Source organism: Pseudophryne corroboree, unplaced genomic scaffold (genome assembly GCF_028390025.1).
Source record: "Pseudophryne corroboree isolate aPseCor3 unplaced genomic scaffold, aPseCor3.hap2 scaffold_415, whole genome shotgun sequence".
Classification (NCBI taxonomy): Eukaryota; Metazoa; Chordata; class Amphibia; order Anura; family Myobatrachidae; genus Pseudophryne; species Pseudophryne corroboree.
In genome coordinates, this window is record NW_026970049.1 from 234,609 (window position 1) to 253,977 (window position 19,369).

Below are 19,369 nucleotides of genomic sequence, written 5' to 3' on the forward strand. Positions count from 1 at the left end.
ATTTTGGTGATCTTTAAGTAGACAAGTCAAAATTTCAAACCCCCTCTTATGGTGTAGGGTACCTGGCCTTCTCTGACGTAATCAGAGTTAGATTTAATTAAGGTGCGCAAGGGCATAGAAGGGAGCGGTTTAAGAAAAGAGAAGTGGAAACAGACAGCAAACTAGGCTGGAGAGAGACCTGAGACAAAGAGATCTGAATTATACGAGAGCCGACCAGGGGAAACACAAATTATGCAGTCAAGTTTCCCACATTTGGGGAAATCGCAGGAGCAGCACACCCAGAGTGCAATGGGTGAGCCTTGCCCTGGGAGAAGCACCTTCATGATCATAGTATCTCACCTGGCAGGTAAGTAGGAGTTGGGCTAGTGCTGGGGAGGGTCGCTGCTCGGGTACGCCCCTGTCAAGTGAAGGAGATCCAACTGAGGCAGCACAAGGGAACTCTCGAAAGAAGAACAAGGCTAGAGGAAGATCTGAGACAAAGAAATCTGACTTTTACCAGAGCTGACCAGAGGAAAGCACAAACACAGTCCCCCACTACCACCAGGAAACATTAACGCCACTGCATCCTTGCTGCTTTCTCATGTGGTAGTCTATTTAATGTGAAAACAAGGTGATATCTAATTAGCACACAGAAAAGAAAATTAAGTGAATTTTTGAAAGAAAACAATACTGTCAATATACTATTAAAACAAATTAAAATGGTAAAAGTTATTGTACTTTAAGTAAAAATAAAAGAGCAAAAATGTCAATCCCAGTTTTGGATTACTTTAATTAACAAAAAAAATGCATATAGCAGAGGATAGTTTCAATCTGCCTACCTCTGGGTTATGGACCCAGCATGCTTCCATTACAGTACTCTGCTGCACATGTATGTGCAAGAGATCCTGAAGCACTCACTCATCATGGGAAAGTACCAATGTGTTTCTTCATTGGTTGATGGAAGAAACATCTTACAAAAACTCTCCACATTATTGACTTTTTAAAATGTTTCTAGGAAACGTTCTAGATGAATGCTTATTAGCCTTTTTCAGTATATGCTTTTGCAAAGTTGTAGCATTTGGTTTGTTGTTTGGGGGTGCTTCAGTATTAGGCAGCCTTCTGCCCTCCCATGTTCATCTGAAAATATGTGTTCTCCCTGCAGTTGTTGTCCCCAGATGAGAGTTCCCTTGTGCTGCCTCAGTTGAATCTCCTTTACTTGACAGAGATGTGCCTGAGCAGCGGCCCTCCCCAGCCCTATCCCAAATCATACTTATTTTGCATAGGAGAGACCATGGTCTTGAAGATTGTTCTCCCAGGGTGAGGTTCATTCATTGCATTCTGGGTATGCTGACCCCTGTGATTTCCCCAAATGTGGGAAACTCAACTGCATTATTTGTGGTAGTGGGGGACTGTGTTTGTGCTTTCCTCTGGTCAGCTCTGGTAAAAGTCAGATTTCTTTGTTTCAGTTCTTCCTCTAGCCTTGTTCTTCTTTCGAGAGTTCCCTTGTGCTGCCTCAGTTGGATCTCCTTCACTTGACAGGGGGGTGCCCGAGCAGCGACCCTCCCCAGCTCTAGCCCAACTTCTACTTACCTGCCAGGTGAGATACTATAATCATGAAGGTGCTTCTCCCAGGGCAAGGCTCACCCATTGCACTCTGGATTTGCTGCCCCTGCGATTTCCCCAAATGTGGGAAACTTGACTGCATAATTTGTGTTTCCCCTGGTCGGCTCTCGTATAATTCAGATCTCTTTGTCTCAGGTCTCTCTCCAGCCTAGTTTGCTGTCTGTTTCCACTTCTCTTTTCTTAAGCCGCTCCATTCTATGGCCTTGCGCACTATCCTTACTTCTCCCGTCTGCTTACTTTGTGCCTTCCAATGCACAATGCAAACTACAGGTAGTGCTGCAGGGCCCACACCCTTTTACTTGCTTTACAGAGCAGCTCTGGAGCTGTTACAGTGCCCAGCTGCTGCAAGAAATCAGCTTGAATGCTTCAGGGGCTGGGGCATAGCCAACATGAGCCCCACACCGAAGGAGGGTGGAGGTGTTTAATGCGAACTAGGGGTCATCCAAGCGCCGCAAAAGGCAGCCATGCCCTGCACACCCCTTTTTTATTTTCATATGCAGACGAGGGTTGAATCCAACTTTGACCCACTGCTTGGATGACATCACCATATGCAAATCCATCTGCTGCAGGCCTTCCCCCAGGAATGCTTGCACTAGTAGTTGCATTTGGTTTGTTGTTTGGGGGTGCTTCAGTATTAGGCAGCCTTCTGCCCTCCCATGTTCATCTGAAAATATGTGTTCTCCCTGCAGTTGTTGTCCCCAGATGAGAGTTCCCTTGTGCTGCCGCAGTTGAATCTCCTTTACTTGACAGAGATGTGCCTGAGCAGCGGCCCTCCCCAGCCCTATCCCAAATCATACTTATTTTGCATAGGAGATACCATGGTCATGAAGATTGTTCTCCCAGGGTGAGGTTCATTCATTGCACTCTGGGTATGCTGACCCCTGTGATTTCCCCAAATGTGGGAAACTCGACTGCATTATTTGTGGTAGTGGGGGACTGTGTTTGTGCTTTCCTCTGGTCAGCTCTGGTAAAAGTCAGATTTCTTTGTCTCAGATCTTCCTCTAGCCTTGTTCTTCTTTCGAGAGTTCCCTTGTGCTGCCTCAGTTGGATCTCCTTCACTTGACAGGGGGTGCCCGAGCAGCAATCCTCCACAGCTCTAGCCCAACTCCTACTTACCTGCCAGGTGAGATACTATGATCTTCACTGTTAGGGCAATCAGGATGTGGAATTCCCTGCCAGGGAAGGTGGTAATGGCGGACTCTGTAATTGGATTTAAAAAAGGAATGGATACATTTCTGAATGAAAAAGCTATCCAAGGTTATAATACTTAAAATATCAACATGGTTAATCCGGGGGTAACATGAGTTATAGTAGCTAACTAGTCATAAAACATTATTCAGCAAGTATGTAGAATCATCACAACTTAAAACAGGTTGAACACGATGGGCAATTTGCCTCTATTCAACCTCAAAAACTATGTTACCATATGTTACTATATTACTATGTTACTGTAGTATACAGAACACCACAATGTAATGAGCAGTGATAGTGAGCACTGATGAGGATACTAGAACTGACACTGAGCAGCAAGATGCAGCACTGGACTATTAGTAATGTACTGTAGTATGCTGAGCACCACAATGCAGCACAAGACAATGAGCAGTGATACTGAGCACTGATGAGGATACTACTGAGAACTGACACTGAGCAGGAGAGACACACTACTAGTATTACTGAGCAGCAATAAGTAACCACTGATACTGAGCACTGATATTGAGATTTCCACTGAGAGAACATAGCCACGTCCTCTCCGCTCTCTCTTCAATGCACGAGTAAAAATGGCGGCAACGCGCAGCTCTTTATATGGAATCCGAATCTCGCGAGAATCCGACAGCGGGATGATGACATTTTCCCTTGTTCAGGTTTTCCGAGTCAGGCGGGAACAACCGAGCCTGCCTCGGACCAATGTAAACCACGTGGAGTTCGTCGGGAATTCGGTTCTCGGAGAACCGAACCCGCTCCTCTATATATACTATATTACTATGTTACTGTAGTATACAGAACACCACAATGCAATGAGCAGTGATAGTGAGCACTGATGAGGATACTAGAACTGACACTGAGCAGCAAGATGCAGCACTGGACTATTAGTAATGTACTGTAGTATGCTGAGCACCACAATGCAGCACAAGACAATGAGCAGTGATACTGAGCACTGATGAGGATACTACTGAGAACTGACACTGAGCAGGAGAGACACACTACTAGTATTACTGAGCAGCAATAAGTAACCACTGATACTGAGCACTGATATTGAGATTTCCACTGAGAGAACATAGCCACGTCCTCTCCGCTCTCTCTTCAATGCACGAGTAAAAATGGCAGCAACGCGCAGCTCTTTATATGGAATCCGAATCTCACGAGAATCTGACAGCGGGATGATGACATTTTCCCTTGTTCAGGTTTTCCGAGTCAGGCAGGAACAACCGAGCCTGCCTCGGACCAATGTAAACCACGTGGAGTTCGTGGGGAATTCGGTTCTCGGAGAACCGAACCCGCTCCTCTCTACCTTATACCCATCAATTGTTTTTATTTTCAATCTAAGCCCCTGCAGTTTTCTGTAAGCATCTGCTTCGCTATGATGATCAACAAGTCACAAGGGCAAACACTCAGGGCTTGAGGCGTAGATCTTAGGACCAGCTGCTACAAGCATGGCAGAGGTGTCACTATCACTGGTGACACCCAGAGAGGTGGCGAGGGAGATTGTAATGCAGTGCGCGCAGATAAACAGCGCAATGGTAAAAAGGAGGCATGGTTTCATAGGTAGGGGCGTGGCCTGGTGGCCTGAATCTACATTTTGTTGCTCCGGGTGTCCCGGGGGTTGGGGGCTGCACCCGGGGACTAGTGTGTGAGCGGTGCTGGCTCCTGCACAGTGACAGGGCATGGCCACCCAGCATGACGCCTCCCTTCTTGACCATGCTGTAATTGCAGTCGCACTGCAGTTCAGCGTGATCATAAAAAATGGTGTAGGCTCCTGCTGGTGCAGACTGTAGAGAAAAGCTGCTGTGACCACGCCCCCTGTGTCTCCTCCGTTGCAGACCCCATTTTGAAGCCTTGCCCCCGGACTAAGAGAAAAGAATGCCCTTGCGCACTATCCTGACTTCTCCTCCCGTCTGCTTAATTTGTGCCTTCCAACGCACAATGCGAACAAGAGGTGGTGCTGCAGGGCCCACACCCTTTTACTTGCCTTACAGAACAGCTCTGGAGCTGTTACAGTGCCCAGCTGCTGCAAGAAATCAGCTTGAATGCATCAGGGGATGGGGCATGGCCAACATGAGCCCCACACCAAAGGAGGGTGGAGGTGTTTAATGCGAACTAGGGGTCATCCAAGCACTGCAAAAGGCCGCCATGCCCTGCATGCCCCTTTTCTCTTTTCATATGCAGATGAGGGTTCCAGTCAACTTTGGCCCACTGCTTGGATTTACATCACCGTATGCAAATCCGTCTGCTGCAGACCTTCCCCCAGGAGTGCTTGTACTAGTTGTTGCATATGGGCCCTCATTCCGAGTCGTTCGCTCTGTAAATTTCATCGCATCGCAGTGAAATTCTGCTTAGTACGCATGCGCAATATTCGCACTGCGACTGCGCCAAGTAATTTTACAATGAAGAAAGTATTTTTACTCACGGCTTTTTCTTCGCTCCGGCGATCGTAATGTGATTGACAGGAAATGGGTGTTACTGGGCGGAAACAGGCCGTTTTATGGGCGTGTGGGAAAAAACGCTACAGTTTCCGGAAAAAACGCAGGAGTGGCCGGAGAAACGGGGGAGTGTCTGGGCGAACTCTGGGAGTGTTTGTGACGTCAAACCAGGAACGACAAGCACTGAACTGATCGCAGATGCCGAGTAAGTCTGAAGCTACTCTGAAACTGCTAAGTAGTTTGTAATCGCAATATTGCGAATACATCGGTCGCAATTTTAAGAAGCTAAGATTCACTCCCAGTAGGCGGCGGCTTAGCGTGTGTAACTCTGCTAAAATCGCCTTGCGAGCGATCAACTCGGAATGAGGGCCATGGTTTGATATTTGATGGTGCTTCAGTATTAGGCTGCCTTCCGCCCTCCCATGTTCATCTGAAAAGATGTGGTCTCCCTGCAGTTGTTGTCCCAAGATGAGAGTTCCCTTGTGCTGCCTCAGTTGAATCTCCTTTACTTGACAGAGATGTGCCTGAGCAGCGGCCCTCACCAGCCCTATCCCAAATCATACTTATTTTGCATAGGAGATACCATGGTCATGAAGATTGTTCTCCCAGGGTGAGGTTCATTCATTGCATTCTGGGTATGCTGACCCCTGTGATTTTCCCAAATGTGGGAAACTCGACTGCATTATTTGTGGTAGTGGGGGACTGTGTTTGTGCTTTCCTCTGGTCAGCTCTGGTAAAAGTCAGATTTCTTTGTCTCAGATCTTCCTCTAGCCTTGTTCTTCTTTCGAGAGTTCCCTGGTGCTGCTTCAGTTGGATCTCCTTCACTTCACAGGGGGGAACCCGAGCAGCGACCCTCCCCAGCTCTAGCCCAACTCCTACTTACCTGCCAGGTGAGATACTATGATCATGAAGGTGCTTCTCCCAGGGCAAGGCTCAACCATTGCACTCTGGGTGTGCTGCTCTTGCGATTTCCCCAAATGTGGGAAACTTGACTGCATAATTTGTGTTTCCCCTCGTCGGCTCTCGTATAATTCAGATCTCTTTGTCTCAGGTCTCTCTCCAGCCTAGTTTGCTGTCTGTTTCCACTTCTCTTTTCTTGAGCCGCTCCCTTCTATGCCCTTGCGCACTATCCTGACTTCTCCCGTCTGCTTACTTCGTGCCTTCCAATGCACAATGCGAACTACAGGTAGTGCTGCAGGGCCCACACCCTTTTACTTGCCTTACAGAGTAGCTCTGGAGCAGTTACAGTGCCCAGCTGCTGCAAGAAATCAGCTTGAATGCTTCAGGGGCTGGGGCATAGCCAACATGAGCCCCACACCGAAGGAGGGAGGAGGTGTGTAATGCAAACTAGGGGTCATCCAAGCGCTGCAAAAGGCCGCCATGCCCTGCACGCCCCTTTTCTCTTTTCATATGCAGACGAGGGTTGAAGCCAACTTTGACCCACTGCTTGGATGACATCACCATATGCAAATCCATCTGCTGCAGGCCTTCCCCCAGGAATGCTTGCACTAGTTGTTGCATTTGGTTTGTTGTTTGGGGGTGCTTCAGTATTAGGCAGCCTTCTGCCCTCACATGTTCATCTGAAAATATGTGTTCTCCCTGCAGTTGTTGTCCCCAGATGAGAGTTCCCTTGTGCTGCCTCAGTTGAATCTCCTTTACTTGACAGAGATGTGCCTGAGAAGCGGCCCTCCCCAGCCCTATCCCAAATCATACTTATTTTGCATAGGCGATACCATGGTCATGAAGATTGTTCTCCCAGGGTGAGGTTCATTCATTGCATTCTGGGTATGCTGACCCCTGTGATTTCCCCAAATGTGGGAAACTCGACTGCATTATTTGTGGTAGTGGGGGACTGTGTTTGTGCTTTCCTCTGGCCAGCTCTGGAAAAAGTCAGATTTCTTTGTCTCAGATCTTCCTCTAGCCTTGTTCTTCTTTCGAGAGTTCCCTTGTGCTGCCTCAGTTGGATCTCTTTCACTTGACAGGGGGGTGCCCGAACAGCGACCCTCCCCAGCTCTAGCCCAACTCCTACTTACCTGCCAGGTGAGATACTATGATCATGAAGGTGCTTCTCCCAGGGCAAGGCTCACCCATTGCACTCTGGGTGTGCTGCCCCTGCGATTTCCCCAAATGTGGGAAACTTGACTGCATAATTTGTGTTTCCCTTGGTCGGCTCTCGTATAATTCAGATCTCTTTGTCTCAGGTCTCTCTCCAGCCTAGTTTGCTGTCTGTTTCCACTTCTCTTTTCTTCAGCCGCTCCCTTCTATACCCTTGTGCACTATCCTGACTTCTCCTCCCGTCTGCTTACTTTGTGCCTTCCAATGCACAATGCAAACTACAGGTAGTGCTGCAGGGCCCACACCCTTTTACTTGCCTTACAGAGCAGCTCTGGAGCTGTTACAGTGCCCAGCTGCTGCAAGAAATCAGCTTGAATGCTTCAGGGGATGGGGCATGGCCAACATGAGCCCCACACCAAAGGAGGGTGGAGGTGTTTAATGCGAACTAGGGGTCATCCAAGCACCGCAAAAGGCCGCCATGCCCTGCACGCCCCTTTTCTCTTTTCATATGCAGATGAGGGTTGAAGCCAACTTTGACCCACTGCTTGGATGACATCACCGTATGCAAATCCGTCTTCTGCAGAACTTCCCCCAGGAATGCTTGCACTAGTTGTTGCATTTGGTTTGTTGTTTGGGGGTGCTTCAGTATTAGGCAGCCTTCTGCCCTCCCATGTTCATCTGAAAATATGTGTTCTCCCTGCAGTTGTTGTCCCCAGATGAGAGTTCCCTTGTGCTGCCTCAGTTAAATCTCCTTTACTTGACAGAGATGTGCATGAGCAGCGGCCCTCCCCAGCCCTATTCCAAATCATACTTATTTTGCATAGGAGATACCATGGTCATGAAGATTTTTCTCCCAGGGTGAGGTTCATTCATTGCATTTTGGGTATGCTGACCCCTGTGATTTCCCCAAATGTGGGAAACTCAGCTGCATTATTTGTGGTAGTGGGGGACTGTGTTTGTGCTTTCCTCTGGTCAGCTCTGGTAAAAGTCAGATTTCTTTGTCTCAGATTTTCCTCTAGCCTTGTTCTTCTTTCGAGAGTTCCCTTGTGCTGCCTTAGTTGGATCTCCTTCACTTTACAGGGGGGTACCCGAGCAGCGACCCTCCCCAGCTCTAGCCCAACTCCTACTTACCTGCCAGGTGAGATACTATGATCATGAAGGTGCTTCTCCCAGGGCAAGGCTAACCCATTGCACTCTGGGTGTGCTGCTCCTGCGATTTCCCCAAATGTGGGAAACTTGACTGTATAATTTGTGTTTCCCCTGGTCGGCTCTCGTATAATTCAGATCTCTTTGTCTCAGGTCTCTCTCCAGCCTAGTTTGCTGTCTGTTTCCACTTCTCTTTTCTTGAGCCGCTCCCTTCTATGCCCTTGCGCACTATCCTGACTTCTCCTCCTGTCTGCTTACTTTGTGCCTTCCAACGCACAATGCGAACTACAGGTAGTGCTGCAGGGCCCACACCCTTTTACTTGCCTTACAGAGCAGCTCTGGAGCTGTTACAGTGCCCAGCTGCTGCAAGAAATCAGCTTGAATGCTTCAGGGGCTGGGGCATAGCCAACATGAGCCCCACACCAAAGGAGGGTGGAGGTGTTTAATGCAAACTAGGGGTCAGCCAAGTGCCGCAAAAGGCCACCATGCCCTGCACGCCCCTTTTCTCTTTTCATATGCAGACGAGGGTTGAAGCCAACTTTGACCCACTGCTTGGATGACATCACCATATGCAAATCCATCTGCGGCAGGCCTTCCCCCAGGAATGCTTGCACTAGTTGTTGCATTTGGTTTGTTGTTTGGGGGTGCTTCAGTATTAGGCAGTCTTCTGCCCTCCCATGTTCATCTGAAAATATATGTTCTCCCTGCAGTTGTTGTCCCAAGATGAGAGTTCCCTTGTGCTGCCTCAGTTGAATCTCCTTTACTTGACAGAGATGTGCATGAGCAGCGGCCCTCCCCAGCCCTATTCCAAATCATACTTATTTTGCATAGGAGATACCATGGTCATGAAGATTTTTCTCCCAGGGTGAGGTTCATTCATTGCATTTTGGGTATGCTGACCCCTGTGATTTCCCCAAATGTGGGAAACTTGACTGCATTATTTGTGGTAGTGGGAGACTGTGTTTGTGCTTTCCTCTGGTCAGCTCTGGTAAAAGTCAGATTTCTTTGTCTCAGATCTTCCTCTAGCCTTGTTCTTCTTTCAAGAGTTCCCTGGTGCTGCCTCAGTTGGATCTCCTTCACTTCACAGGGGGGAACCCGAGCAGCGACCCTCCCCAGCTCTAGCCCAACTCCTACTTACCTGCCAGGTGAGATACTATGATCATGAAGGTGCTTCTCCCAGGGCAAGGCTCAACCATTGCACTCTGGGTGTGCTGCTCCTGCGATTTCCCCAAAATGTGGGAAACTTGACTGCATAATTTGTGTTTCCCCTCGTCGGCTCTCGTATAATTCAGATCTCTTTGTCTCAGGTCTCTCTCCAGCCTAGTTTGCTGTCTGTTTCCACTTCTCTTTTCTTGAGCCGCTCCCTTCTATGCCCTTGCGCACTATCCTGACTTCTCCCGTCTGCTTACTTCGTGCCTTCCAACGCACAATGCGAACTACAGGTAGTGCTGCAGGGTCCACACCCTTTTACTTGCCTTACAGAGTAGCTCTGGAGCAGTTACAGTGCCCAGCTGCTGCAAGAAATCAGCTTGAATGCTTCAGGGGCTGGGGCATAGCCAACATGAGCCCCACACCGAAGGAGGGTGGAGGTGTGTAATGCGAACTAGGGGTCATCCAAGCGCTGCAAAAGGCCGCCATGCCCTGCACGCCCCTTTTCTCTTTTCATATGCAGACGAGGGTTGAAGCCAACTTTGACCCACTGCTTGGATGACATCACCATATGCAAATCCATCTGCTGCAGGCCTTCCCCCAGGAATGCTTGCACTAGTTGTTGCATTTGGTTTGTTGTTTGGGGGTGCTTCAGTATTAGGCAGCCTTCTGCCCTCACATGTTCATCAGAAAATATGTGTTCTCCCTGCAGTTGTTGTCCCCAGATGAGAGTTCCCTTGTGCTGCCTCAGTTGAATCTCCTTTACTTGACAGAGATGTGCCTGAGCAGCGGCCCTCCCCAGCCCTATCCCAAATCATACTTATTTTGCATAGGCGATACCATGGTCATGAAGATTGTTCTCCCAAGGTGAGGTTCATTCATTGCATTCTGGGTATGCTGACCCCTGTGATTTCCCCAAATGTGGGAAACTCGACAGCATTATTTGTGGTAGTGGGGGACTGTGTTTGTGCTTTCCTCTGGTCAGCTCTGGAAAAAGTCAGATTTCTTTGTCTCAGATCTTCCTCTAGCCTTGTTCTTCTTTCGAGAGTTCCCTTGTGCTACCTCAGTTGGATCTCTTTCACTTGACAGGGGGGTGCCCGAACAGCGACCCTCCCCAGCTCTAGCCCAACTCCTACTTACCTGCCAGGTGAGATACTATGATTATGAAGGTGCTTCTCCCAGGGCAAGGCTCACCCATTGCACTCTGGGTGTGCTGCCCCTGCGATTTCCCCAAATGTGGGAAACTTGACTGCATAATTTGTGTTTCCCCTGGTCGGCTCTCGTATAATTCAGATCTCTTTGTCTCAGGTCTCTCTCCAGCCTAGTTTGCTGTCTGTTTCCACTTCTCTTTTCTTGAGCCGCTCCCTTCTATGCCCTTGCGCACTATCCTGACTTCTCCTCCTGTCTGCTTACTTTGTGCCTTCCAACGCACAATGCGATCTACAGGTAGTGCTGCAGGGCCCAGACCCTTTTACTTGCCTTACAGAGCAGCTCTGGAGCTGTTACAGTGCCCAGCTGCTGCAAGAAATCAGCTTGAATGCTTCAGGGGCTGGGGCATAGCCAACATGAGCCCCACACCAAAGGAGGGTGGATGTGTTTAATGCAAACTAGGGGTCAGCCAAGCGCCGCAAAAGGCCACCATGCCCTGCACGCCCCTTTTCTCTTTTCATATGCAGACGAGGGTTGAAGCCAACTTTGACCCACTGCTTGGATGACATCACCATATGCAAATCCCTCTGCGGCAGGCCTTCCCCCAGGAATGCTTGCACTAGTTGTTGCATTTGGTTTGTTGTTTGGGGGTGCTTCAGTATTAGGCAGCCTTCTGCCATCCCATGTTCATCTGAAAATATATGTTCTCCCTGCAGTTGTTGTCCCAAGATGAGAGTTCCCTTGTGCTGCCTCAGTTGAATCTCCTTTACTTGACAGAGATGTGCATGAGCAGCGGCCCTCCCCAGCCCTATTCCAAATCATACTTATTTTGCATAGGAGATACCATGGTCATGAAGATTTTTCTCCCAGGGTGAGGTTCATTCATTGCATTTTGGGTATGCTGACCCCTGTGATTTCCCCAAATGTGGGAAACTTGACTGCATTATTTGTGGTAGTGGGAGACTGTGTTTGTGCTTTCCTCTGGTCAGCTCTGGTAAAAGTCAGATTTCTTTGTCTCAGATTTTCCTTTAGCCTTGTTCTTCTTTCGAGAGTTCCCTTGTGCTGCCTCAGTTGGATCTCCTTCACTTTACAGGGGGGTGCCCGAGCAGCGACCCTCCCCAGCTCTAGCCCAACTCCTACTTACCTGCCAGGTGAGATACTATGATTATGAAGGTGCTTCTCCCAGGGCAAGGCTCACCCATTGCACTCTGGGTGTGCTGCCCCTGCGATTTCCCCAAATGTGGGAAACTTGACTGCATAATTTGTGTTTCCCCTGGTCGGCTCTCGTATAATTCAGATCTCTTTGTCTCAGGTCTCTCTCCAGCCTAGTTTGCTGTCTGTTTCCACTTCTCTTTTCTTCAGCCGCTCCCTTCTATACCCTTGTGCACTATCCTGACTTCTCCTCCCGTCTGCTTACTTTGTGCCTTCCAATGCACAATGCAAACTACAGGTAGTGCTGCAGGGCCCACACCCTTTTACTTGCCTTACAGAGCAGCTCTGGAGCTGTTGCAGTGCCAAGCTGCTGCAAGAAATCAGCTTGAATGCTTCAGGGGCTGGGGCATAGCCAACATGAGCCCCACACCGAAGGAGGGTGGAGGTGTTTAATGCAAACTAGGGGTCAGACAAGCGCAGCAAAAGGCCACCAAGCCCTGCACGCCCCTTTTCTGTTTTCATATGCAGACGAGGGTTGAAGCCAACTTTGACCCACTGCTTGGATGACATCACCATATGCAAATCCATCTGCGGCAGGCCTTCCCCCAGGAATGCTTGCACTAGTTGTTGCATTTGGTTTGTTGTTTGGGGGTGCTTCAGTATTAGGCAGCCTTCTGCCCTCCCATGTTCATCTGAAAATATGTGTTCTCCCTGCAGTTGTTGTCCCTAGATGAGAGTTCCCTTGTGCTGCCTCAGTTGAATCTCCTTAACTTGACAGAGATGTGCCTGAGCAGCGGCCCTCCCCAGCTCTATCCCAAATCATACTTATTTTGCATAGGAGATACCATGGTCATGAAGATTATTCTCCCAGGGTGAGGTTCATTCATTGCATTCTGGGTATGCTGACCCCTGTGATTTCCCCAAATGTGGGAAACTCGACTGCTTTATTTGTGGTAGTGGGGGACTGTGTTTGTGTTTTCCTCTGGTCAGCTCTGGTAAAAGTCAGATTTCTTTGTTTCAGAGCCTTGTTCTTCTTTTGAGAGTTCCCTTGTGCTGCCTCAGTTGGATCTCCTTCACTTGACAGGGGGGTGCCCGAGCAGAGACCCTCCCCAGCTCTAGCCCAACTCCTACTTACCTGCCAGGTGAGATACTATGATCATGAAGGTGCTTCTCCCAGGGCAAGGCTCACCCATTGCACTCTGGGTGTGCTGCCCCTGCGATTTCCCCAAATGTGGGAAACTTGACTGCATAATTTGTGTTTCCCCTGGTCGGCTCTCGTATAATTCAGATCTCTTTGTCTCAGGTCTCTCTCCAGCCTAGTTTGCTGTCTGTTTCCACTTCTCTTTTCTTCAGCCGCTCCCTTCTATGCCCTTGTGCACTATCCTGACTTCCCCGTCTGCTTACTTTGTGCCTTCCAACGCACAATGCAAACTACAGGTAGTGCTGCAGGGCCCACACCCTTTTACTTGCTTTACAGAGCAGCTCTGGAGCTGTTACAGTGCCCAGCTGCTGCAAGAAATCAGCTTGAATGCTTCAGGGGCTGGGGCATAGCCAACATGAGCCCCACACCGAAGGAGGGTGGAGGTGTTTAATGCGAACTAGGGGTCATCCAAGCGCCGCAAAAGGCAGCCATGCCCTGCACACCCCTTTTTTATTTTCATATGCAGACGAGGGTTGAAGCCAACTTTGACCCACTGCTTGGATGACATCACCATATGCAAATCCGTCTGCTGCAGGCCTTCCCCCAGGAATGCTTGCACTAGTAGTTGCATTTGGTTTGTTGTTTGGGGGTGCTTCAGTATTAGGCAGCCTTCTGCCCTCCCATGTTCATCTGAAAATATGTGTTCTCCCTGCAGTTGTTGTCCCCAGATGAGAGTTCCCTTGTGCTGCCTCAGTTGAAACTCCTTTACTTGACAGAGATGTGCCTGAGCAGCGGCCCTCCCCAGCCCTATCCCAAATCATACTTATTTTGCATAGGCGATACCATGGTCATGAAGATTGTTCTCCCAAGGTGAGGTTCATTCATTGCATTCTGGGTATGCTGACCCCTGTGATTTCCCCAAATGTGGGAAACTCGACTGCATTATTTGTGGTAGTGGGGGACTGTGTTTGTGCTTTCCTCTGGTCAGCTCTGGTAAAAGTCAGATTTCTTTGTCTCAGATCTTCCTCTAGCCTTGTTCTTCTTTCGAGAGTTCCCTTGTGCTGCCTCAGTTGGATCTCCTTCACTTGACAGGGGGTGCCCGAGCAGCAATCCTCCACAGCTCTAGCCCAACTCCTACTTACCTGCCAGGTGAGATACTATGATCTTCACTGTTAGGGCAATCAGGATGTGGAATTCCCTGCCAGGGAAGGTGGTAATGGCGGACTCTGTAATTGGATTTAAAAAAGGAATGGATACATTTCTGAATGAAAAAGCTATCCAAGGTTATAATACTTAAAATATCAACATGGTTAATCCGGGGGTAACATGAGTTATAGTAGCTAACTAGTCATAAAACATTATTCAGCAAGTATGTAGAATCATCACAACTTAAAACAGGTTGAACACGATGGGCAATTTGCCTCTATTCAACCTCAAAAACTATGTTACCATATGTTACTATATTACTATGTTACTGTAGTATACAGAACACCACAATGTAATGAGCAGTGATAGTGAGCACTGATGAGGATACTAGAACTGACACTGAGCAGCAAGATGCAGCACTGGACTATTAGTAATGTACTGTAGTATGCTGAGCACCACAATGCAGCACAAGACAATGAGCAGTGATACTGAGCACTGATGAGGATACTACTGAGAACTGACACTGAGCAGGAGAGACACACTACTAGTATTACTGAGCAGCAATAAGTAACCACTGATACTGAGCACTGATATTGAGATTTCCACTGAGAGAACATAGCCACATCCTCTCCGCTCTCTCTTCAATGCACGAGTAAAAATGGCGGCAACGCGCAGCTCTTTATATGGAATCCGAATCTCGCGAGAATCCGACAGCGGGATGATGACATTTTCCCTTGTTCAGGTTTTCCGAGTCAGGCAGGAACAACCGAGCCTGCCTCGGACCAGTGTAAACCACGTGGAGTTCGTCGGGAATTCGGTTCTCGGAGAACCGAACCCGCTCCTCTATATATACTATATTACTATGTTACTGTAGTATACAGAACACCACAATGCAATGAGCAGTGATAGTGAGCACTGATGAGGATACTAGAACTGACACTGAGCAGCAAGATGCAGCACTGGACTATTAGTAATGTACTGTAGTATGCTGAGCACCACAATGCAGCACAAGACAATGAGCAGTGATACTGAGCACTGATGAGGATACTACTGAGAACTGACACTGAGCAGGAGAGACACACTACTAGTATTACTGAGCAGCAATAAGTAACCACTGATACTGAGCACTGATATTGAGATTTCCACTGAGAGAACATAGCCACGTCCTCTCCGCTCTCTCTTCAATGCACGAGTAAAAATGGCAGCAACGCGCAGCTCTTTATATGGAATCCGAATCTCACGAGAATCTGACAGCGGGATGATGACATTTTCCCTTGTTCAGGTTTTCCGAGTCAGGCAGGAACAACCGAGCCTGCCTCGGACCAATGTAAACCACGTGGAGTTCGTGGGGAATTCGGTTCTCGGAGAACCGAACCCACTCCTCTCTACCTTATACCCATCAATTGTTTTTATTTTCAATCTAAGCCCCTGCAGTTTTCTGTAAGCATCTGCTTCGCTATGATGATCAACAAGTCACAAGGGCAAACACTCAGGGCTTGAGGCGTAGATCTTAGGACCAGCTGCTACAAGCATGACAGAGGTGTCACTATCACTGGTGACACCCAGAGAGGTGGCGAGGGAGATTGTAATGCAGTGCGCGCAGATAAACAGCGCAATGGTAAAAAGGAGGCATGGTTTCATAGGTAGGGGCGTGGCCTGGTGGCCTGAATCTACATTTTGTTGCTCCGGGTGTCCCGGGGGTTGGGGGCTGCACCCGGGGACTAGTGTGTGAGCGGTGCTGGCTCCTGCACAGTGACAGGGCATGGCCACCCAGCATGACGCCTCCCTTCTTGACCATGCTGTAATTGCAGTCGCACTGCAGTTCAGCGTGATCATAAAAAATGGTGTAGGCTCCTGCTGGTGCAGACTGTAGAGAAAAGCTGCTGTGACCACGCCCCCTGTGTCTCCTCCGTTGCAGACCCCATTTTGAAGCCTTGCCCCCGGACTAAGAGAAAAGAATGCCCTTGCGCACTATCCTGACTTCTCCTCCCGTCTGCTTAATTTGTGCCTTCCAACGCACAATGCGAACAACAGGTGGTGCTGCAGGGCCCACACACTTTTACTTGCCTTACAGAACAGCTCTGGAGCTGTTACAGTGCCCAGCTGCTGCAAGAAATCAGCTTGAATGCATCAGGGGATGGGGCATGGCCAACATGAGCCCCACACCAAAGGAGGGTGGGGGTGTTTAATGCGAACTAGGGGTCATCCAAGCACTGCAAAAGGCCGCCATGCCCTGCATGCCCCTTTTCTCTTTTCATATGCAGATGAGGGTTCCAGTCAACTTTGGCCCACTGCTTGGATTTACATCACCGTATGCAAATCCGTCTGCTGCAGACCTTCCCCCAGGAGTGCTTGTACTAGTTGTTGCATATGGGCCCTCATTCCGAGTTGTTCGCTCTGTAAATTTCATCGCATCGCAGTGAAATTCTGCTTAGTACGCATGCGCAATATTCGCACTGCGACTGCGCCAAGTAATTTTACAATGAAGAAAGTATTTTTACTCACGGATTTTTCTTCGCTCCGGCGATCGTAATGTGATTGACAGGAAATGGGTGTTACTGGGCGGAAACAGGCCGTTTTATGGGCGTGTGGGAAAAAACGCTACAGTTTCCGGAAAAAACGCAGGAGTGGCCGGAGAAACGGGGGAGTGTCTGGGCGAACTCTGGGAGTGTTTGTGACGTCAAACCAGGAACGACAAGCACTGAACTGATCGCAGATGCAGAGTAAGTCTGAAGCTACTCTGAAACTGCTAAGTAGTTTGTAATCGCAATATTGCGAATACATCGGTCGCAATTTTAAGAAGCTAAGATTCACTCCCAGTAGGCGGCGGCTTAGCGTGTGTAACTCTGCTAAAATCGCCTTGCGAGTTATCAACTCGGAATGAGGGCCATGGTTTGATATTTGATGGTGCTTCAGTATTAGGCAGCCTTCCGCCCTCCCATGTTCATCTGAAAAGATGTGGTCTCCCTGCAGTTGTTGTCCCCAGATGAGAGTTCCCTTGTGCTGCCTCAGTTGAATCTCCTTTACTTGACAGAGATGTGCCTGAGCAGCGGCCCTCACCAGCCCTATCCCAAATCATACTTATTTTGCATAGGAGATACCATGGTCATGAAGATTGTTCTCCCAGGGTTAGGTTCATTCATTGCATTCTGGGTATGCTGACCCCTGTGATTTTCCCAAATGTGGGAAACTCGACTGCATTATTTGTGGTAGTGGGGGACTGTGTTTGTGCTTTCCTCTGGTCAGCTCTGGTAAAAGTCAGATTTCTTTGTCTCAGATCTTCCTCTAGCCTTGTTCTTCTTTCGAGAGTTCCCTGGTGCTGCTTCAGTTGGATCTCCTTCACTTCACAGGGGGGAACCCGAGCAGCGACCCTCCCCAGCTCTAGCCCAACTCCTACTTACCTGCCAGGTGAGATACTATGATCATGAAGGTGCTTCTCCCAGGGCAAGGCTCAACCATTGCACTCTGGGTGTGCTGCTCCTGCGATTTCCCCAAATGTGGGAAACTTGACTGCATAATTTGTGTTTCCCCTCGTCGGCTCTCGTATAATTCAGATCTCTTTGTCTCAGGTCTCTCTCCAGCCTAGTTTGCTGTCTGTTTCCACTTCTCTTTTCTTGAGCCGCTCCCTTCTATGCCCTTGCGCACTATCCTGACTTCTCCCGTCTGCTTACTTCGTGCCTTCCAACGCACAATGCGAACTACAGGTAGTGCTGCAGGGCCCACACCCTTTTACTTGCCTTACAGAGTAGCTCTGGAGCAGTTACAGTGCCCAGCTGCTGCAAGAAATCAGCTTTAATGCTTCAGGGGCTGGGGCATAGCCAACATGAGCCCCACACCGAAGGAGGGAGGAGGTGTGTAATGCAAACTAGGGGTCATCCAAGCGCTGCAAAAGGCCGCCATGCCCTGCACGCCCCTTTTCTCTTTTCATATGCAGACGAGGGTTGAAGCCAACTTTGACCCACTGCTTGGATGACATCACCATATGCAAATCCATCTGCTGCAGGCCTTCCCCCAGGAATGCTTGCACTAGTTGTTGCATTTGGTTTGTTGTTTGGGGGTGCTTCAGTATTAGGCAGCCTTCTGCCCTCACATGTTCATCTGAAAATATGTGTTCTCCCTGCAGTTGTTGTCCCCAGATGAGAGTTCCCTTGTGCTGCCTCAGTTGAAACTCCTTTACTTGACAGAGATGTGCCTGAGCAGCGGCCCTCCCCAGCCCTATCCCAAATCATACTTATTTTGCATAGGCGATACCATGGTCATGAAGATTGTTCTCCCAGGGTGAGGTTCATTCATTGCATTCTGGGTATGCTGACCCCTGTGATTTCCCCAAATGTGGGAAACTCGACTGCATTATTTGTGGTAGTGGGGGACTGTGTTTGTGCTTTCCTCTGGCCAGCTCTGGAAAAAGTCAGATTTCTTTGTCTCAGATCTTCCTCTAGCCTTGTCCTTCTTTCGAGAGTTCCCTTGTGCTGCCTCAGTTGGATCTCTTTCACTTGACAGGGGGGTGCCCGAACAGCGACCCTCCCCAGCTCTAGCCCAACTCCTACTTACCTGCCAGGTGAGATACTATGATCATGAAGGTGCTTCTCCCAGGGCAAGGCTCACCCATTGCACTCTGGGTGTGCTGCCCCTGCGATTTCCCCAAATGTGGGAAACTTGACTGCATAATTTGTGTTTCCCTTGGTCGGCTCTCGTATAATTCAGATCTCTTTGTCTCAGGTCTCTCTCCAGCCTAGTTTGCTGTCTGTTTCCACTTCTCTTTTCTTCAGCCGCTCCCTTCTATACCCTTGTGCACTATCCTGACTTCTCCTCCCGTCTGCTTACTTTGTGCCTTCCAATGCACAATGCAAACTACAGGTAGTGCTGCAGGGCCCACACCCTTTTACTTGCCTTACAGAGCAGCTCTGGAGCTGTTACAGTGCCCAGCTGCTGCAAGAAATCAGCTTGAATGCTCCAGGGGATGGGGCATGGCCAACATGAGCCCCACACCAAAGGAGGGTGGAGGTGTTTAATGCGAACTAGGGGTCATCCAAGCACCGCAAAAGGCCGCCATGCCCTGCACGCCCCTTTTCTCTTTTCATATGCAGATGAGGGTTGAAGCCAACTTTGACCCACTGCTTGGATGACATCACCGTATGCAAATCCGTCTTCTGCAGAACTTCCCCCTGGAATGCTTGCACTAGTTGTTGCA

The 19,369-nt window shown here is 49.0% G+C and overlaps 20 non-coding genes and 3 pseudogenes across 20 annotated transcripts; 22 read left to right on the top strand and 1 right to left on the bottom strand.

Annotated features, from left to right (window-relative positions):
• Positions 1–191: 191 nt before the first annotated feature.
• On the bottom strand, positions 192–354 carry LOC135025342 (U1 spliceosomal RNA). The gene has a single exon (XR_010222124.1). It is a non-coding gene; the product is annotated as a U1 spliceosomal RNA (small nuclear RNA).
• Positions 355–1,245: 891 nt separating this feature from the next.
• Positions 1,246–1,409, top strand: LOC135025473 (U1 spliceosomal RNA). The gene has a single exon (XR_010222222.1). It is a non-coding gene; the product is annotated as a U1 spliceosomal RNA (small nuclear RNA).
• A 152-nt stretch (positions 1,410–1,561) lies between these two features.
• Positions 1,562–1,724, top strand: LOC135025412 (U1 spliceosomal RNA). Its single transcript, XR_010222175.1, has one exon. It is a non-coding gene; the product is annotated as a U1 spliceosomal RNA (small nuclear RNA).
• Positions 1,725–2,395: 671 nt separating this feature from the next.
• On the top strand, positions 2,396–2,559 carry LOC135025231 (U1 spliceosomal RNA). The gene has a single exon (XR_010222016.1). It is a non-coding gene; the product is annotated as a U1 spliceosomal RNA (small nuclear RNA).
• Positions 2,560–5,799: 3,240 nt separating this feature from the next.
• Positions 5,800–5,963, top strand: LOC135025441 (U1 spliceosomal RNA). The gene has a single exon (XR_010222190.1). It is a non-coding gene; the product is annotated as a U1 spliceosomal RNA (small nuclear RNA).
• Positions 5,964–6,115: 152 nt separating this feature from the next.
• Positions 6,116–6,251, top strand: LOC135025409 (U1 spliceosomal RNA; annotated as a pseudogene).
• Positions 6,252–6,949: 698 nt separating this feature from the next.
• LOC135025251 (U1 spliceosomal RNA) lies at positions 6,950–7,113 on the top strand. The gene has a single exon (XR_010222035.1). It is a non-coding gene; the product is annotated as a U1 spliceosomal RNA (small nuclear RNA).
• Positions 7,114–7,265: 152 nt separating this feature from the next.
• Positions 7,266–7,428, top strand: LOC135025349 (U1 spliceosomal RNA). Its single transcript, XR_010222131.1, has one exon. It is a non-coding gene; the product is annotated as a U1 spliceosomal RNA (small nuclear RNA).
• A 674-nt stretch (positions 7,429–8,102) lies between these two features.
• Positions 8,103–8,266, top strand: LOC135025474 (U1 spliceosomal RNA). Its single transcript, XR_010222223.1, has one exon. It is a non-coding gene; the product is annotated as a U1 spliceosomal RNA (small nuclear RNA).
• Positions 8,267–8,418: 152 nt separating this feature from the next.
• LOC135025374 (U1 spliceosomal RNA) lies at positions 8,419–8,581 on the top strand. Its single transcript, XR_010222155.1, has one exon. It is a non-coding gene; the product is annotated as a U1 spliceosomal RNA (small nuclear RNA).
• Positions 8,582–9,255: 674 nt separating this feature from the next.
• Positions 9,256–9,419, top strand: LOC135025284 (U1 spliceosomal RNA). The gene has a single exon (XR_010222067.1). It is a non-coding gene; the product is annotated as a U1 spliceosomal RNA (small nuclear RNA).
• Positions 9,420–9,571: 152 nt separating this feature from the next.
• Positions 9,572–9,708, top strand: LOC135025408 (U1 spliceosomal RNA; annotated as a pseudogene).
• Positions 9,709–10,406: 698 nt separating this feature from the next.
• On the top strand, positions 10,407–10,570 carry LOC135025293 (U1 spliceosomal RNA). The gene has a single exon (XR_010222076.1). It is a non-coding gene; the product is annotated as a U1 spliceosomal RNA (small nuclear RNA).
• Positions 10,571–10,722: 152 nt separating this feature from the next.
• On the top strand, positions 10,723–10,885 carry LOC135025363 (U1 spliceosomal RNA). The gene has a single exon (XR_010222145.1). It is a non-coding gene; the product is annotated as a U1 spliceosomal RNA (small nuclear RNA).
• A 674-nt stretch (positions 10,886–11,559) lies between these two features.
• Positions 11,560–11,723, top strand: LOC135025285 (U1 spliceosomal RNA). The gene has a single exon (XR_010222068.1). It is a non-coding gene; the product is annotated as a U1 spliceosomal RNA (small nuclear RNA).
• Positions 11,724–11,875: 152 nt separating this feature from the next.
• On the top strand, positions 11,876–12,038 carry LOC135025364 (U1 spliceosomal RNA). Its single transcript, XR_010222146.1, has one exon. It is a non-coding gene; the product is annotated as a U1 spliceosomal RNA (small nuclear RNA).
• Positions 12,039–12,712: 674 nt separating this feature from the next.
• LOC135025263 (U1 spliceosomal RNA) lies at positions 12,713–12,876 on the top strand. Its single transcript, XR_010222047.1, has one exon. It is a non-coding gene; the product is annotated as a U1 spliceosomal RNA (small nuclear RNA).
• Positions 12,877–13,018: 142 nt separating this feature from the next.
• On the top strand, positions 13,019–13,181 carry LOC135025320 (U1 spliceosomal RNA). The gene has a single exon (XR_010222103.1). It is a non-coding gene; the product is annotated as a U1 spliceosomal RNA (small nuclear RNA).
• A 670-nt stretch (positions 13,182–13,851) lies between these two features.
• LOC135025275 (U1 spliceosomal RNA) lies at positions 13,852–14,015 on the top strand. Its single transcript, XR_010222058.1, has one exon. It is a non-coding gene; the product is annotated as a U1 spliceosomal RNA (small nuclear RNA).
• Positions 14,016–17,255: 3,240 nt separating this feature from the next.
• On the top strand, positions 17,256–17,419 carry LOC135025247 (U1 spliceosomal RNA). Its single transcript, XR_010222031.1, has one exon. It is a non-coding gene; the product is annotated as a U1 spliceosomal RNA (small nuclear RNA).
• Positions 17,420–17,571: 152 nt separating this feature from the next.
• LOC135025389 (U1 spliceosomal RNA) lies at positions 17,572–17,707 on the top strand (annotated as a pseudogene).
• A 698-nt stretch (positions 17,708–18,405) lies between these two features.
• On the top strand, positions 18,406–18,569 carry LOC135025252 (U1 spliceosomal RNA). The gene has a single exon (XR_010222036.1). It is a non-coding gene; the product is annotated as a U1 spliceosomal RNA (small nuclear RNA).
• A 152-nt stretch (positions 18,570–18,721) lies between these two features.
• LOC135025350 (U1 spliceosomal RNA) lies at positions 18,722–18,884 on the top strand. Its single transcript, XR_010222132.1, has one exon. It is a non-coding gene; the product is annotated as a U1 spliceosomal RNA (small nuclear RNA).
• Positions 18,885–19,369: the final 485 nt, after the last annotated feature.